This window comes from Chiloscyllium punctatum, chromosome 13 (assembly GCF_047496795.1).
Source record: "Chiloscyllium punctatum isolate Juve2018m chromosome 13, sChiPun1.3, whole genome shotgun sequence".
Classification (NCBI taxonomy): domain Eukaryota; kingdom Metazoa; phylum Chordata; class Chondrichthyes; order Orectolobiformes; family Hemiscylliidae; genus Chiloscyllium; species Chiloscyllium punctatum.
The window spans coordinates 66,337,199-66,355,814 of NC_092751.1; the positions used below are offsets into that span (position 1 = coordinate 66,337,199).

The 18,616-nt window shown below is 41.5% G+C and overlaps 1 long non-coding RNA gene across 1 annotated transcript in view; it reads right to left on the reverse strand.

The window, feature by feature from the left end:
* Positions 1 to 14,716: 14,716 nt before the first annotated feature.
* LOC140484509 (uncharacterized) overlaps positions 14,717 to 18,616 on the reverse strand; it is a 30,257-nt gene continuing 26,357 nt past the window's right edge. The window contains exon 3 of the long non-coding RNA XR_011962220.1: positions 14,717 to 14,880. This is a non-coding gene — a long non-coding RNA (uncharacterized lncRNA). The remainder of the gene's footprint in view (positions 14,881 to 18,616) is intronic.

Consider the following 18,616-nt stretch of genomic DNA (forward strand, 5'->3'; position numbering starts at 1 on the left):
ATGGGCAGGAGCAAAGGGACACAGACCCTTAGAAAATAGGCGACGGAATTAGATAGAGGATCTGGATCAGCGCAGGCTTGGACCGCCGAATAGCCTTTTCCTGTACTCGAATTTTCTTAGATCTAACATTACCAAAGACCCATCACATGCCTGTGAAGATCTCCCACAACCTCTTCCATCAGGCGAAAAGGTACATAAGCTTGAAAACTCAGATCAGCAGGTTCAGTAACAGCTTCTTCCCGGCTGTTATTAGACTGATGAATGGATTCTTTAATCTCAGATAATGCTGATCTTGTACATGTTGATCTCGCCTAGCGAACACCCTGTGCAGCGTAACCTGTATGCCTCCCAGACATGTTTTACAGCCATTGTTCTGTACATCATTGCTTACTATGATCTGTCTGGACATCTTGGTACAGGTCAAAATAAACCCTCACCTCCCTCTTCCCAGCTCCCACCAGTGTTCACTCCCAGATCTCTCTGGTCCTCACCCGCAGCACCTCCAATTCCCCACCCCCAGCTCCCTATGTGCTTTGTATCTCACTTCCCTGCTCCCTGCCCATGTGACTGCTTATTTCCTTGTTTTGTTTCCATTCTCTCTTTCACTGACTGTCCATCTATATCCCTCGCTGCGTTCTCTCTCTCTCTCCTTCCCTTTGTTTCTGCCTCTTTCTCCTTCGTTGTGACAGTGATGGCTTCTCTATTCGTTTGAAGCAGGTGATGGCTCATTGGTTCGGTGTTGGCAATACAATTAACTCAACTAGGATTTGGTATCGTGGACAGAATTTAAATTTATTGGTTAAATTTAAATTGTTGTCAAAACAGCAACCAGAATGTGGGTATCCATTTAACAGCCAATTGTTACATCTAACTATTTTGGAACAGCCCGTCTCCCAGTGCTCTCGATACTGGCAACTCAAAGCATTATATTCGGGTGCATAATGGACTTACATGGTAACTACTCTGCCCAGGACCATACGAAACTACAGACGGTTGTGTGAACAGCCCAGACCATCACAGAAGATAGCCTTCCATCCATTTATACTTGTCATTGTCGCAGAAAGGCTGGCAACATCAAAGATCTCTTCCAAAACAATAATGATCTCCTACAACCTCTTACAACAGGGAGGAGACGCAGAGGCTTGAAAACATGGACCAATATGCTCAGGAACACTTCCTTCCCTCCCGGTATTAGACTGACGAATTAACATCTCTAACTTTTCATATAATATTAATCTTGCTAAGATCGATCTTGCTTTGCCCACTTCCTGTGAAGCTGTAACTTGTATGCCTCACTCTAAGTACCCTATGATCTCTGCTTTCTTATTTACTATCATCTGCCTGCACTCTTTGCAAAAGAACCTTTCCATTGTACATTTGATTAAATTAAATCAAATCAAATCAGATCAAACACGTGGACTGCAGTGGCTCACGGTCTTCTCAAGAGCAACTGGGAAAGTGGACTAATGCTGGCAGTCAGAGATACCCATATCCCATTAATGAATATAAGAAGATGACCACACTCAGGGAAGACAGGGGTGCCAAATCGCTTTAAACATGATCTTAGATTAATACAGGTTTCCCTCGCTATCTGTAAGTAAAGTGTTCCTACGATATGGTGTAAAGAGCAGTAGCACTAATTTGTATGGGAAAAAATTTGCCTTTCTTCGTAAACGTGAAAATCCTCTTCGGATTTCTTTTGGTTAGCAAAACAAGGGTCTGATGGAGGTCATTCGGAAAGGGAAGTGGCGAAAAGCGAACTTTTGAAAAGCGGGGGGTATACCTGTATTTACAAGGGTATGATATTCAGGAAGATGGGATAAGCGAGAAATAAATGAGGTGAATCTCACATTTTATTTCCAGCCCAGCTGATCATCATTCTCTTTGTTTGCTCTTTTTTCTTCTATATCTCTTTCTCTATTGATTCCTTCGCCCCTTCAAAGCAGACTTCCCTGTCAATGGTATCAATCACCTTCTTTTCCAGCTGCTTTCTGTTCAGGAAAGTTTCCCATCACTTTCTGTTCATTTCTTTGCATTTCTTTCTATAATTTTAGATTTTCAGTATCTTCCTTTATTTGGTTTCACCTTCATTTTTGTTATTTCGTGGGATGTTGGCATCTCTGCCAAGGGCAGCATTTGGTGACCATCATAATTGCCCTGATTGTGAGGCCATTCCACAAGCCAATATAAAGTCAAGCACATTGTCACAGGGCCGAAGTCTCACTTAACCCACACCGGGTAATAACATTAGATTTTTTTATCGAAGGTGATCAGTAAAACAGGAAGGTTTTCAGACAAAGTGTTGGTTTTGTGGTTGTTTTTGTGAAAATCACTTTTATTCCAATTCTTATCATTTTGTATTGAAGTTCTGTCATCAGCTGTGGTCGGACGTGAAACAAATCACTTGAAACAATATCTTTCGTTTAATAGGCTTTGCTTCTGAAATGCATCCAGCGACATTCCTACATTCATACAATGTCCTAATCATGAAGTAATGTCCGAGACAAGAACAATTCTGTGACTGAAATATTTGTAATTGGAAAAGTGGTCAGCAGAGAGCTTGAAACATTAAGTCTGAATTTTACCAACGTGCAGCCAATGGTTTGTTCAGCAACAGCACTGACACAGAGATGAAGATGGGGGACATTAGGAGCTGGTAGTGGACAGGCTTGGTAACAGAGATAACACGATACATAAATCAGTTCAGTGCAAAAAGGGATCTCGAGGTTGTGCACAGTCTTGTTCGCAGATGTTTGTGAGGGAGTGGTCTGCAATTCATGGGTAATGAAAGGAGACTGCAATTGAACTGAAGACAATAGTTTCTCTCACTGACAAATACAGATAACAGAATTTGTGACGAGAATAGATGGGTGACTCTAGGCAGGGAGTGCAGGAATCCCCTGTGGCCATTCTTCTCGAAAACAAGTATACCATTTCGGATTGTTGGGGGCGATGACCGCTCAGGGGAAAGCAGCAGTAGCCAGGTTGGTGGTACTACCACTGGCTATGGGGCACAGCGGGAAAGGGTAAAGGTAAACAGGAGGTTCGAGATAGGAGTGTCGATTGTTAAAGAGGGACAGATCGGAGATTATGTGGCCACAAACGGGAATCCAGGATGGTGGGTTACCTCCCAGCTGCTAGGGTCCAGGATGTCTCCAAGTGGCTGCAGAACATTCTCAAGGGGGAGGTTGATCAGCCAGAAATCATTATGCACGTTGGCACAAATGATACCCGTAGAAATAGGGACGAGGCCCGGCAGCGTGATTGCAGAGCGCTACGAGAAACATTTTTTTAAAAACAACCTTGACAGTGGTAACCTCCTGACAGGGAGATTACCGTCTGAGACTTGCACTGAAGGGGGCACCAATATGTTGGCGGCCAGTTTTGCTGTTGTTACAAGGGATTGTTTAAAATAGATTGGCAGGAGGTGGTATGCTCAGGAGCAGGGAAGCAAGTGCGAGGCTGAAAGGAGATACAGTAATCCGAAATCAGTGAGATTAAACTGGAAAACGACAAAGAGAAAGTACAGCCTTTTGGATTAAATTGCATCTATTTCAATGCAAAAAGGCTCCAGGTAAGGCCAATGAACTCAGGCATGGATAAATAGGTGGGACTGGTATATTATAGCTATTACACAAACATGGCTAAGTGATGGATAGGACTGCCAGCTTAATGTGCCAGGTTACATGTGCTTTAAACAAGACAGAGATGGTGGAAGGAGGGGAGGGGAGTTGCACTTCTGATTAAGGGGAGTACAACAGCAGTAATCAGAGATAAAATAACTGATGGATCACCGAGTGAGGCTTTGTGGGTGGAGGTAAGAAATAGGAAGGGGATAGTGACGTCATTGGGGTTGTACTATCTGCCCCCAAATAGTCAACCGGAATGAGAGTAACAAATATGCAGGGAGAGAAGGGAGACCTGCAGGAGAAATAGGGTTATCCTAATTGGTGATTTCTTTTTCTAACATGGACTGGAACTGCCTGAGCGTTAAGGGATTTGATGAGATAAAATCTGTAAATGCGTCAGGAAAGTTTCCTCAAGCAGTATATAGAGTGTCCTACTCGGGAAGGGGCAAAATTCAAAATTTTCTTAGGAAATAGGGCAGGACAGGTGACTGAGTTAATAGTGGGGGAGCACTTTGGGACAGTAACCACAGTTATATTAATCTTCAAAGAGTTATGGAGAGGGACAAAACCAGTCCACAGATTCAGGTACAAGCGGCTTGGATCAAGGGAACCCCTGGATGTATATAAGAGATACAGGAATCTATGAAAGAAGGATATCAGTCGGGTGAAAAGGGGGCAATAAGGAGGCTTGGCCAAGAAGATTAGGATGAATCCAAAAACGTACTTTAAATATATTAAAAGAAAAAGCAATAGCTCCAGAGAAAATAAAACCCCTCAAAGATCAAAGTGGACAAGTCCGTGTGAAACGATAAGAGATGGGTGAAGTCCTCAATGAATATTTCTACTCTACGGTTACCGTGGAGAAATGCATGAATACTGGGAACTTGAGGAAGATAGCTGTGATATCTTAGGGACAATCAATATCAAAGTAGAGAAGATTTTGGACGCAATTTCTCTTTAATGCCCAATTCTTTGCAGCCCTCGACTCTCAGATGTGTCAAAATCCATTGTCACCCACTCGCACCCCCCAAACATTTCAGTGATGTAGCCTCCCCTAACTGTCTGGTCCCAACCCTCACTACCATCTGAGAGAAGGAAACGCTCCCCACACATATACCTTGGCCAATTGATATGAACAAAAGATATGAACACACCATCAGTGTGATTGGCCCTGATATCATGGCAGTAATTGACTGAGCAAGGTGTCAAGGAGACTGAACAAAATTGAACTTGATGGAAATCAGTTGTAAAGTCCCCACTGGTTGGATCATTCAGAACACAATGGGGCTGGTGGACATCAATCCTCTCAGTCCCTGGATATCTCTGTGGGCAATCGCAGGATAGCTTCTTCGGCACAAACATCGTCAGATGCTTGATCAATGTCTTTCCCTCTGTCACACGATCAGAGGTGGGGATGTTCTGTGAAGATTATATAATGTTCAGAACAATGCGTAACCTCCTAAGGTACTAAAGTATCAAATCTGGACAACATTCAAGCTTGTGCTGTTAATGTATAGGTAACATTAATCAAAAGTACTGCTGGGCACTAAGCATCTCCACGGTTAAAAAGAAGGAACCCTTACTGCAACTCTAGCTGGTTTCACAGTAATATAAGAAAGCCATTCAGCCCTTCAAAACTATTGGATAAAAACATGTGGACCACATTTCCTCTCTCCTGCCTATTCCACAAGAAGACAATTAAAAATATACAGCAGCTTTGAATCCAAAATAGACACGCAGGAGACTGGAAGAACAGAATAATCAAGGCAGCGTCAAGAAGTTGAGAAGTCAACGCCTAGGATATAACTCTTCATCAGGACTGGGGTTAGGAGTGAAGGGTTCTATAGATAAAGGGGCGGGTGAAGGAGGAGGAGGCAGAGTGGCGAGATGGGCATGTGTGAACACAGATAAAGGGTATCAGCCGGTTGGTGATGGGGGGACTGAATCCAGTTGGTAGCTGGATCAAGTGTTGATCAGATGAAGGCAAGGAGGGGAAGGCCTGGGAAGGCGATCATAGGATTAGAAGGAAGGTTATTTGAAATTGGAGAATTCAATTTTGAGTCCCCGGGGTGTAGGTTGCACAAGTGACATATGAGGTCTTGTTCCTCCAGTTTTTGGTTTGGTTCGTTGTGGCAATGGAGGAGGCCAAGGATGGCCATGTCAGAAAGGAATTGGCGGGGAAGGTGGGGGGGGGGGGAGAGAATTGAAATACGAAGTGATTGGGAGGTCAGGTCAGCCCTTAGAAGCCTGACTGCAATACTCTCAAATCATTCACTTCATTTACATTTGGTCTTCCTGATGCAGTGAGACCACATCGGGTGCACCAGATGCAGGAAACTAGGTTTGGATCCCACCACCTGGCACATCTCCCACAAGACTGTCCCCTTCGTTATCCTGCCACAATCCACACCAATCTCCCCCATAACCCCCAGGTAACTTCTCCTGCAACCGCAAAAGATGCATCACCTGCTGGCACACCATCTCCTCCACCTCCTTATAGGGCTTCAATCAGTACTTGCAGGTTAGACAGAGGTTCACCTGCCTTTCTTCCAACTGAGCTTACTGCATCAGATGCTCCCGATGTGGTCTTTTCTACACTGGGGAGACCGAACATAAACTAAGTGCACATTTCACCGAGCATCACAGCCGGGCCTGCAGGGGCCAACCTGACCTCCCAGTCACCGCCCATTTGAATTCCCCTTCCCACTCCCTTTCCGACATTATCACCCCTGGCCTCCTCTGTTGCCTTGGTGAGGCAGACCGCAAATTTAAGGAACAACAGCTCATCTGCCTGGCAAGCCTACCACCTGGAAGATGTAACATTGAGTTCTCCAGTTTGAAATAACCTTACTACCCATCTCCTTACTCCATTTTCTGCCCATACTCCTCCCTTCCATTCCACCTAACCACTCCGCCTTCCAGCTCCCAACTGGATTCATCCCTCTCATCGCCCAACCAAGTTGCATCCATCACCTGTGTCCACGTATCCATACCTCACCATCCCGCTGCTCTCCCCATCCCATCCACTCCCTTCCCTCTTTATCTGCAGCTCCCACTACCTCCCACTCCCAGTCCTGAAGAACTGTTTTACCTTAAATTTTGACTTTCATATCTCATGATGCTGCTGTGTTCTTCCCTCCTCCTGTTTGTCTCCTATAATTCAGGAAGATAGAGTCGAGTCAGCACAACATGCTGGTAGGCAGGAACCATGGGTTGCCCATTGAAGTCCTTGAACCTCTGCCCTCAGGCCAGGAGTAAGACATTTTGTCCCTCGAGACACTGACTCATGATCAGAAGAGGCCATTCAGTCCCTCCTAACTGTTACACTGAAATACGAGGATGTCATTGATCCTGCAACACGTGAAACCAATGAGGTATAGACTGCAAAGACAGACTGCTCCATGTTTTCCCTCCTGGCTCCATTGCTATTGTGCACATTTGTTATGTTAACATGGTTTGCTGACCATGAGGAGGGAAAGTGATTAGTTTGTACCAAGTCCCAAGGAGGCATCTTCCATCTTCGAGATATTATGGCTAGACCACACAGAGCATTCTTAAGCAGGCATCCCAGAGCATAACTTTGAAACTTGTGTCGGTAAGTGTACAATGAAAATTACCCAGAGTACTTTAACGAGGTTGACTACAGATTTTTAAACAGACAAGAACCTTATTCAGAATATTACACAATGAAACACTGATGTGTTGTCTGTTTGCAATACTGTAACCACCTGAACCCCACATCCCTGCCCCCACCAAAAAAAACATAATCAAGACGTTACGATGCTGATCTCTCCTCCACTAGAACAGGTATCAACCAATAGATTTCCAGTGGGCATATTTGCACTCCATTACACAAGAAGTGTGGATTTGCCTGGGTATTTCTCTCGTTGCAATAAGGCAATTTTGTATCTTCAACACACAATGCGTTTCTGCACTGTTTTATATAAATTCACAAACACATTAATACATTTGATTGGCTTCATTCAGTAAGTATTACATTTTTTAAACTCTGTCCAAAGCCAAATGTGACATGTTGTCACAAAGCTGGTCCCTTTACAAGGTTTTCTTGTCCTTGATTTTCTTTTCCCAGAGACGTTATAAACGACCCAAGTTTCCAACATTCCTGAATTTTGAATGTTTCACCGGGGGCCCTTTTGTTTATACCGAACAGATAATTCCTCAGGCAGAAGGCTTTCAAGTCTTTCAAGTAAAACTGACACAATGAAGGGCGCGTGGCCAGCTCTCTGGTTGTGCAGGTCAGTTCAGTTCAGGGGTTAGTTGAGTAAGGGTCACTGTTGAAACGGGACGCTATCCCTCCCCTTCTGCCCTTCCGATTTTGTAACATGTAAGCGTTTTGAGTCATTTTTACTCTTTATGCTAAGGGGTTTTTTTGGGATTGTTGCATGTACTTTGGAACAGCATTCTTTAGTGGGGATAGCCTGTTGGGTTCGGATAGGATGAGTTGTTCGGTATTCTGTTTTCGGTTCATTTTGTTTCATTCCGTAATTTCGTAAATAAATGCTGTTTGTTAAAAACTCGGCAGTGTGACCAGCTAATTCCCTCATTGAATATGCACTGTATACTTACCTTCAAATACCACAGTTACGGTCTGGGTTATGTGCTTCAAAATATTTGAGGGGTCTGGCCTTGTCCTTAACAATGTGCAACAACCTTGTTCATTAAAACCCAAGGATTAATGCATCAGGGATGGAACGAATCTGATATTGGCTAGGAGGCAGAAAGGACTGGAACCAGTGGCTGAGCAGACTTGAGGGGAGTACAGTAACATCTCCCAATCAACCCTCATTCTTTCTCACAAATGGAATGAAATGCAATGCAGAGTGATAGAACCGATGACATTTGGGCGATGGAATGCTGAACGACAATGTGAATAGAAAAGGCAATTTTAAACGTGATGGATGGAATTATAATTTACATATAGAGTATTCAATCATAGGCTGTACAGGTTGATAAGATTGTTTATCTTAACAGGATATTCAGAATTAAAAAACAGACACATAACAACATGAGTGGGGTTACAGGGAGTTACTGCAGAATAAGAGTGGGTATATTGCTCATTCAGAACTGGTATTGAGATAATAGTCTGAGTGACCACCACCTTTGCTGTAATTAATCTGCGAAATGTATTTAAAAGCTTTCAGAGCATGTGAGGACAAGCTTATTAATAAAGGACACGAATGATGTTATCATCAATAATCTATTCCTGTTGTTTCATAAAGTGTGGAAGTGAGTACTGCAGATGCTGGAGATCAGAGCTTAAAAGTGTGTTGCTGGAAAAGGGCTTATGCCTGAAACGTCAATTCTCCTGCTCCATTGATTCTGTCTGACCTGCTGCGCTTTTCCAGCAACACATTTTTTGTTTCATAAAGTGTAGCTATCTCTAAAATATCTTTCAAATCAAAATAAATGTGTTGAGATTCACGCATTTAAGTGGACCTTGGCAAAAAAAGTTATTTTTAGATCTTGAAGAAGAAACAGAATCCAGTTTAATACAAGTGTCACCGGCACAAGTCACGGGAACAGGAATGGAGCAAATTGTTCAAATATAACATCTAGACCCATCCAGAAAAGTAACAGATTAGTGATAATGGAAATCAGACATCCAAGCACAAAATAGTGGAGAAGTGCAAAGATAAGGCAGGATATGGAGAGAGAAACAATGTTAACGGATTGAGGTCGATACGAACCTGTTCTGAGCAAGTCATACTGGTCTCAAGATAGTTAATTTTGTTTCTCTCTGTTCCAATGCTGCCAGAACTGCTGAGTTTATCTCCAACACTTTCAATTGCCATCACAACAGGCCACAGAGAGGAATGGTGGGTGGTTGCTTTTCAGACTGAGGCATGTGACCAGCAGTGTTCCACAGAGGTTCATTCTGGGATTTCATTGTTCGGTCATTTATGTAAATGATTTGGATGACAATATAAAGAGCATGGTTAGTAAGTTTGCGGATGACACCAAAACTGGTGGCACAGTGGACAGTGAAGAAGCCTTTCTAAGATTACAAAACGATCTTGATCAAATGGGTCAATAGGCTGACAAATAGCAGAGAGAGTTCAATCTGGATGATTGTGAGGTGCAGGCAATGGTGTGTGTTTGCCGCTGTCTGATGCACTGGGAATGGAATGATTGTATTCCCCATCTGCTGTGGTACAACACAAAGATGTCCTTCTTAATCTTTAAGAGGCCTTGCCCTCTCCCTGGTTACCCTCTTGCTCTTAACATATTTGTACAATATATTTAGTTTATTCTGAACTTTATCTGTCCATGCTATCTCATGTCCCCTTTTTGCTTTCCTCATTTCTCTCGAAGTAATGTCCAACACGCTTTATATAGTTGAAGAGATTCGATTGATTAAAGTTGTCTATATCTAAATTAAGATTCCCTTTTATTCTTGAGTAGAGCTTCAATACCTTTAGTCATCCATTGTTCCTTATTCTTATCAGAGTTACCCTTCATACTAACAAGAACATAATGCCTCTCAGTTCTCATCATCGTACCTTTGAATGTCTTCCACGAGTCACACGTTCTCTTCACCTGCTAACAATCTCCTTCAATCAAACTTGGAAGGTCATTGTCTCATGCCATTAAAGTTTATGGTACTCCAATTAAAAAGATAATATTAATGGAAGGCTTATCCTTTTCCATAACCATTCTGAAATGAATAGAGTTATGTTCGCAACAGCCATCATATTCCTCCACTTTTACTTTAGTCACTTGCCCTGATATTGCACAAAATAAGGTCTAGTTTTGTTCCTTCTCTATTTGGAGCAACCACATATTGATAAAGAAAATTTTCTTGAACACATTTGACAAATTCTTCATCGTCCAAACCTTTAACACGAAGGTAGTAACAGTCAAGTTTTGGAAATTTAAAATCCCCTCATTATTACAATCTTATTAAGTTTACATATATCTGAGATCTCCCTACATATTTGTTCTTAATTTCTTCCTTACTATTGGGGAGCATAGAGTACAATTCCATCAACATGTTCTTTTCTTTCGGACTTTTAATTTCTACCAATATATCTGCACTGGACGATTTGTCACAAACGAGCACTTCGCACAATCTCTTCAAAGTGTTCTTTACTTTCTTATCATAAATTTCTACCCATATATTTTAACTGAACACATTTTTAGTAATATCTCCCCTAGTTAGAGCAATAATTTATTCCTTAATCAAAACTGACAGCCTTGCCCCCCACTGGTCCTCCACCCCATGTCTCCTTTTCTGTCCTTTCTATAGCATCTAACACCTGGAAGATTGAATTACCACTCTTAGAACAAAAAGCATAGAACACAGAACAATACAGCGCAGAATCGGCCATTAGGCCCTCTATGATGCGCCGACCTTTGAAGTATTCTCAGCTCGTTCCCTACACTATCCCAAAATCATCACTGTGCTTATCTAAGGATGGCTTAAATCCCCCTAATGTGGCTGAGTTGATTACATTAGCAGGTAGGGCATTCCAAGCCCTTACGTCGCTCTGTGAAACAAACCTGTCTCTGACATCTGTCTGAAATCTATCACCCCTCAATTTGTAGCTATGTCCCCTCATATATGCTGGCGTCAACATCCTAGCAAAAAGACTTTAACTGTCTACCCATCTCATCCTCTGATCATCTTGTATGTCTCTAACAAATTCCCTCTTAGCATTCTTTTTTCCAATGAGAACAGACCCAAGTCTCTCAGCCTTTCCTCATGCGACCTTCCCTCCAGATCAGGCAGCATCCTGGTACATCTCCTCTGCACCTTTTCCAAGACATCCACATCCTTTTTGTAATGGGGCTACCAAAACTATACACAATATTCCAAGTATCGCCGCACCAGCGTTCTGTATAGGTGCAGCATGATATTGCGGCTCCGGAACTCAATCCCACTACGAATGAAACCTAACAAACCGTATGCCGCCTTCACAGCACTATCAACCTGGGTGGCAACTTTCAGGGATCTATTTACATGGACTCCAAGATCACTCTGCACATCCACACTACCAAGAATCTTTCCATTAACCCAGTACTCTGCCTTTCTGTTATTCTTCCCAAAGTGCATCACCTCACATTTAGCTGGATTGAACTCCATTTGCCACCTCTCAGACCAATTCTGCTGTTTATCCAAGTCCCCTGCAACCTGTAACATTCTTCCAAACTGCCCACAACTTCACTGACTTTAGTGTTGTCTGCAAATTTACTAATTCATTCACCTGTGCCTGCGTCTACGTCATTTATAAAAATGACAAACATTAGTGGTCCCAAATCAGACCCTTGTGGCACACCACTAGTAAACGGACTCCAGGCTGAATATTTTCTATCAACCACCACTCGCTGCCTTCTTTCAGAAAGCTAAATTCAAATCCAAACTGCTAAATCACCGTCGATTCCACGCCTCTGCATTTTCTCCAACAGCCTACCATGTGGAACGTTATCAAAGGCTTTACTGAAGTCCATGTATACCACGTCAACTGCCCTACCCTCACCTACATGGTTGGTCACCTTCTCAAACAAAAATCAATAAGATTTGTGAGAAATGACCTGCTTTTGATGAAACCATATTGACTATCTGAAATCAAATTGTTGCTTACTAGATGATTTAAATCTTATCACTTATAATCCTTTCCAAAACATTTCCTCCAACAGAAGCAAGGCTCATTGGTCTATAATTGCTTGGGTCATCTCTACTACCCTTCGTGAACAAGGGCACAACATTTGCAATCCTCCAGTCCTCTGGTATCAAACCTGTAGGCAATGATGACTCAAATATCAAAGCCAAAGGCTCTGCTATCTCCTCCGTAGCTTCCCAGAGAATCCTTGGATAAATCCCATTCAGTCCAGGGGGTTTCTCTATTTTCACTCCTTCCAGAATTGATAACACCAGTTCGTAACTAACCTCGATTCTTTCTAGTCTAATATCTCATACTTCATTCTTCTCCTCGACAATCTTCTCCTTTTCCTGAGTGAAAACCGTTAAGAAATGTCCAATTAGCAACTCTCTGATCGCCACAAGGTCCACACTCAACTTCCCGCTTCTGTCTTTGACTGGCCATATTCCCACCTTAATCATCCTTTTATTCCTCACATACCTCTAGAAAGCTTTAGGGTTCTCCTCTATTCTATTTGCTAAAGACTGCTAGTGTCCTCTCTATTCTCTTCTTAACTCTCTCTTTAAATCCTTCCGAGCTGATCTGTAACTCTCCATCGCCTCATCTGAACCATCTTGCCTCATCAACACATAAGCCTCCTTCTTCTTCTTAACAAAAGATGCAATTTCTGTTGTAAACCATGGTTCCCTTACCTTATCATTTCTTCCCTGTATGACAGGGACAGACCTATCAAGGAAACACAATAACTGTTCCTGAAACCAGCTCCACATTTCCACTGTCTGCATCCCCTGTATTTTGCTACCCCATTCTATGCATCTTAATTCTTGCCTAATCACATTATAATTGCCCTTACCCATCGATAACTCTTGACCTGTGGCATGTACCTATCCCTTTCCATCGCTAAACTAAACACAACTGAATTATGGTCACTCTCTCCAAAGTGTTCAACTACAACTAAATCAAACACTTGGCCTGGCTCACTGCCAAGCACCAGATCCATTGTGGCCTCCCCTCTTGTCGGCTCTTTGACATACTATGTCAGGAAACTCTCCTGTACACGTTGGTCAATAACTGATCCATCCGATGTACGAGAGTTATAGCATTTCCAGTCAATGTTAGGAAAGTTAAAGTCCCCCATAACGACCGCACTGTTTCTTTCACTCCTAATCAGAATAATTTTGATAATCCTCACTTCCACCTCCCTGGAACTCTGCAGAGGCTACAAAAAAAATCTTCAAGCAGTGTGACCTCTCCTCTCCTGTTTCTAACCTCAGCCCACACTACATCAGTAGACGAGTCCTCAGCAAAAGTTCTCAGAGCCAGCATTATACTATACTTGGCTAAAAAGACCACAACTCCTCCTCTTTTACCGTCTTGCCTGTTCTTATTGAAAGATCTTGAACATCTTTCACCCAAGTTCCTATAATAGCTTTGATATCCCAATCCCATGTTCTGAAACATGCGCTGAGGAGATTAGCCTTCTCTGTAAATCCCATTGCACTAAAGTAAATGCATTTTAGTTCTTCAGAATTACTATATAATCTGATTCTCTCATCTTTCTTTTCTAACTGGCATGTTCTCATCATATTCAGAGATTTCTCCAGCCATCCAACAATTTACACTGCTACTTAGAGTACCTCCACTTGCATCCTCTGTCAATATAAAGTCTGCCTTTATAGGATGAACAAATCTCCCTGTGAAGATATCGGTGGCTTTCCAGTTTAGATTAGATCAATCCTTTTGGAACAGGCCTTTTCTATTCCAAAAGACTTTCCAATCTCCCAAAAATCTGAATCGGTCAACAACACAGCAGCTCTTCATGCATTGATTTTTCTCCTTTAACCTTTATTTTCCCTTCCCCGCTTGAATTTATCATTGGGAGCAAACCAGAAATTGCTATTTTAAGGTTTTCTTTTTAATCCTCTACATCACCTCTGTAATTCCCTCCGGACTGTTTTAATCTTTTCCCTAAAAATGTCATTCATACCAATATATACAATAATTTCTGGCTTCTAAATCACACCTTTAACAATATGCTTGAGACCTTCGGAGACGTTCTTAATCCTAGTACCGCGAAACCAATAAACTATCCTAAATTTTCACTCACTGCCACAGAATCTCCTGTTTATGCCCTTGAAAGGAGAGATCCCTGTCCCAATAAATATACAAAATCTTCTCAATCGCTGCCTAGGCATAAGAATTTTTCCAACATTCCAATAACCGATGGCTCTTCCATTTTCCTCAGAGAGACTAACCCCTTCATCAATTCCAAAAGCTGGACATCTGTTTGATAGAGGAATAGCCACCGGAGATTGTTGAACTACCTTCTTACTTGTCCTGACAGTCACCCAGCTATCTGACTGATATTGTTGCATAACAACTTCCAGATATCTCCCTCTCTAACTTATATATCTGGCCTTAATATTATTATGCCTATAAACAGAATTTTTCATGACATTAAAATAGAAAATACATCCGTATACTTATCAAACATATAAAAAATAAATAATATCAACCATTTGGAAAACTAACCCAACAAAAAATATTCCTCTTCAATAAATTTCTCGAAGAAAAAGGTCTTCTCCAGAGCTGAACGCGTGTCGGACTCTCCAGAATAAAGGCACATCTTCCTATTTAAAAATAGTTTGTGAAACAAAAAAAAACTTTCGCATTTAAAACTAAAGACGATGACTTTTGAAACATATATAGACTTTTCTAGTTTGTTTTGTAAATCCCCCCCTCCCCTTGAAAAGCTCGTTAAAACAATGTTCGTTCGAGAAAAAAATTATTTTGCTTGTTTTTTTGGTTTGTTTTTGAATTTTAATAAAACAAATTGGAAAAATAATCTTATATTAATAAACTATATGAACTATATTAAATTGAATAAAAAACTATAATTAATCTTTAGCTATGCATGCAATCCCACGAGCAGCTGTAAAATCCATACTGCTCTAAGAACACGTATTAAAACTTTTTTTTACAATTTAAAGAAGAGTGGGCATATGTTCTAATAATTTGTTTCAAATGCAGGGTAGACTTGGCGATATGATTTGATCTACTACCGTGTGTATATGTGCAGCATTTAATTTAATCTTTAGCCTCATCTCTCCAGCTCTTTCAAGCAATCATATGAGCCCATCCTGCAGATGAAAAATTCCTTCAGCTCTGAGTATTGCAGGGAATATTACAAAGAAAATTATCCAGGTCCACGTAAAATACAAATGTTGCAAATGAAGTAAGCCCGACCTAGTCCAATATTAAACACATGCAAGCATTATGAATGAAACATACAGAGAAGAATAGGATAAAAGGAGAATTCAGCTGCATGTCCAAAACAAATCTGTGGCTCTCTCATAAAAGGACCTCCACTGCTGTAAATTCACCAAAAATAGGAAGAACAAGAGACTGAAATTCTTAATTCTTCTCGTTTGAACAACATCTGAAGAACAGAAGACATAAGACAAGTCTTATCTGTGAGCTTCATAAGTGATGATGATGAGAATGTGAGGGATGGATTTTGGGGGGAATGATAAATAATGTTATGGATGACACAAAGGTTAGGTGGGTGGTTCACAGTGAGGAGGAACATGTTAGTTTAAAGATGATATAAATGGTTTGTTCAGGTGGCTAGTTCAATGGCTGATGAGATTTGACTGATAAATGTGAGGTGATACATTTCAGAAGTAACAAGACGAGAGAATACTCAAACTATGATGAGGGGTTAGATGTTTTTGAAGCAGAGGAGGTTGAAGGGGTTCCTGATTGAGGTATTTAAGAGCATGAGGTTTATGGACAGTTTGAACAGAGAGCAGCTCTTCCCCTTACTCGAGTGCTCAATACAAAGGAGACATAATTTTGAAGTGAAAGTGATCTCACCATTAATCTGTAAAGCTTAATTGCAGATTGATGTTGAATTTAGATTCCAGCATTTGCAATGGTGGCATTTGAATCTGAGTTCCTAGAATATGATCTTGATCGCTGAATCAGCAGTTGGTGATAATACCACCAGGACATCACTTTCATCTTATCATAATCTTCTTTGTTAAGGTGTGAATGACGTTTTATCTTTTTTCACAATTCCTCTTCCACTCAGGAATAAACTTTAAATGATGTGTTTGTACTATCTTCCTAAGTATTTGCCATTGTTCTTCAAATGTTCTGCCCTTCAATGTTATTTTTTCGAGTCCACTCAGGCCAATCCTTCCACATAATTATCACTGCCTGATACTAAAACCCTTGTATCTTTGAATCTGAATGTGAAACTCCAGCATGTTACGGTCACTCTTTCTAGAGGATCCTCTACTATAAGATGATTTATCACTCCTTCCTTATTATTCACACCAAATCTAAAAGCCAGTTTTCTGGTTTGTTGTTCTAAGTAATAATCCCTCATACATTCTGCGCATCGTTATTTGAGGCTACCCTTGCCAAATTGAGTAATTAAGCCAATATGCATACACAGATTGCTCACTCTTGTGCCCTTCTCACAAGCCATTGGTATTCCCTGGTTTTTGAAAGTATGTTTGGAGGATGGGAGTATTGTGGCATGAAATTACTCCTAGAAGCAGGTTTGCTTCCATGTGCTTTATTTGGATCCAAATTGATTTGTCATTTTGGTCCCTCGCGCTAATGTCATTTCAATGCAGCCTTGATATCATTCTTAATCAATGCAGCAACTCAACCTGCTGTACGTTCTTGTCTGAGTAATGAGTACACTTGGACATTTCACTTCCCAACACTGACCTTCCTGTAACCACCTTTCTGTAAGCCCCACCAGGCCGTATCGTTATAACTCTGTTTGTGCTGTCATTTTTTCCAAATATTCCATGCATTCAGGTACAAGGTATTTACGTAAGTTCTATTGGATTGGTTTATCTCCTTGAATACGTTTGGTGCACTCCACACATTCCATTCTTATTTTTTGATCTCCGATAATACTGAACCTATCATTTCCACTCACATTTTTAAAATTGCTATGATTATTTTCCTCAGCATAGTCATTAGACTGGCCCTGCCTGTCTATTCTATTAAACTCTAATTTCAGCTCACTTGCTGTCCTGCTGCTCTGGTTTTCAGTCTCCTGCATTATTCATTTAACTCCACCCAAGATGCATCATCAAACCTCCCTGCCAGGATGTTGGTGTCCCTCCAGTTAAAATGGACCCTGTCTTTTTTTTACAGGTCCCACCTGCCCTGGACAAAATCGCAATGATCCATAAATCTGAAACCCTCTTCCTGAACCAGTTCTTCAACCACATATTAATGTTTTCTCTCTTCATCTTCCTTATCCCACTTCCACCTAGCACGAGGAGTAACCCAAGATTACAACACTGGATATCCTGCGTTTCCACTCAGGCCAATCTCCCTGCACTCTCCTTGCAGGATCTTGTCACATTTCCTGCCAATGTTATTGATACCAATGTGTACCACTGGCTGTAAACCCTCCCCTTCAGTATGCCCTGAGCATTCTCGGAGACATCCCTGATCCTCGCACCAAAGACACTTTTTATGAAGAATGCGTAGAATCGTCGAATCCCTATATTGTGGAAAACGGCCATTTGTGCCAATATGCCCACACTGACCCTCCAAAGATTAACCCACCCAGACCCGTTAGCCTATTCTCATACTCTATATTTATCCCTGACTAATACACCTAACCTACACATCCCTGAACACTATGAGCGTATTAACCTGGCCAGAGCCAGTCTACTACCATATATGGATTCTGCTTTCGCACCACAGATACTGCCAGTACTTCTGAGCATTCCCAGTAACTTCTGGTTTTGACACCAATGATGATCACATACTGATCAAAACGTATCCAACTCAGATCTGAAAAAAAAACCTGAATTTATTTTCTCATTAAAAATCCAAATATTTTGTAATTCAAGAACCACAGCAAATATCCATTAAATTATTTTTGTTTGGTCCATAATTGTCATTTGTTCACTTTGCCAATCCATGAATAAAAGACATGTTTGCATGTTTTGTGCATTATCATTTGGGAGGAGTTAGAGAGAGGTGGGGGGTGGGGGTGAGGGGCTCGGACCAGGGGGTTTCTGGGAAGGTTAATTTCCCACTAAAAACAGACTTACCTGGAGCATCAGGCCTCCATTTGCAGCAGCGGTGAGAGCGAGGAGCGGAGTGGGAGAGGACGAATTGTGCACTGGGAGGGTAAGTGATCTGACATATTTTGCCAGCGATTGAACGTGAGACACTACACGTGTAATGTCTCCCACCCCGAACTCCTCATCTAACCAAAGCAAAAGAACTCTGTACTGTGTGGATAAGGTGCTTCTCTTCTTTTTTTTTAATCCTGTGATTAGTTAAAGAAAACCCTTTCCTTTTCCGTTTATCTAATTTAAG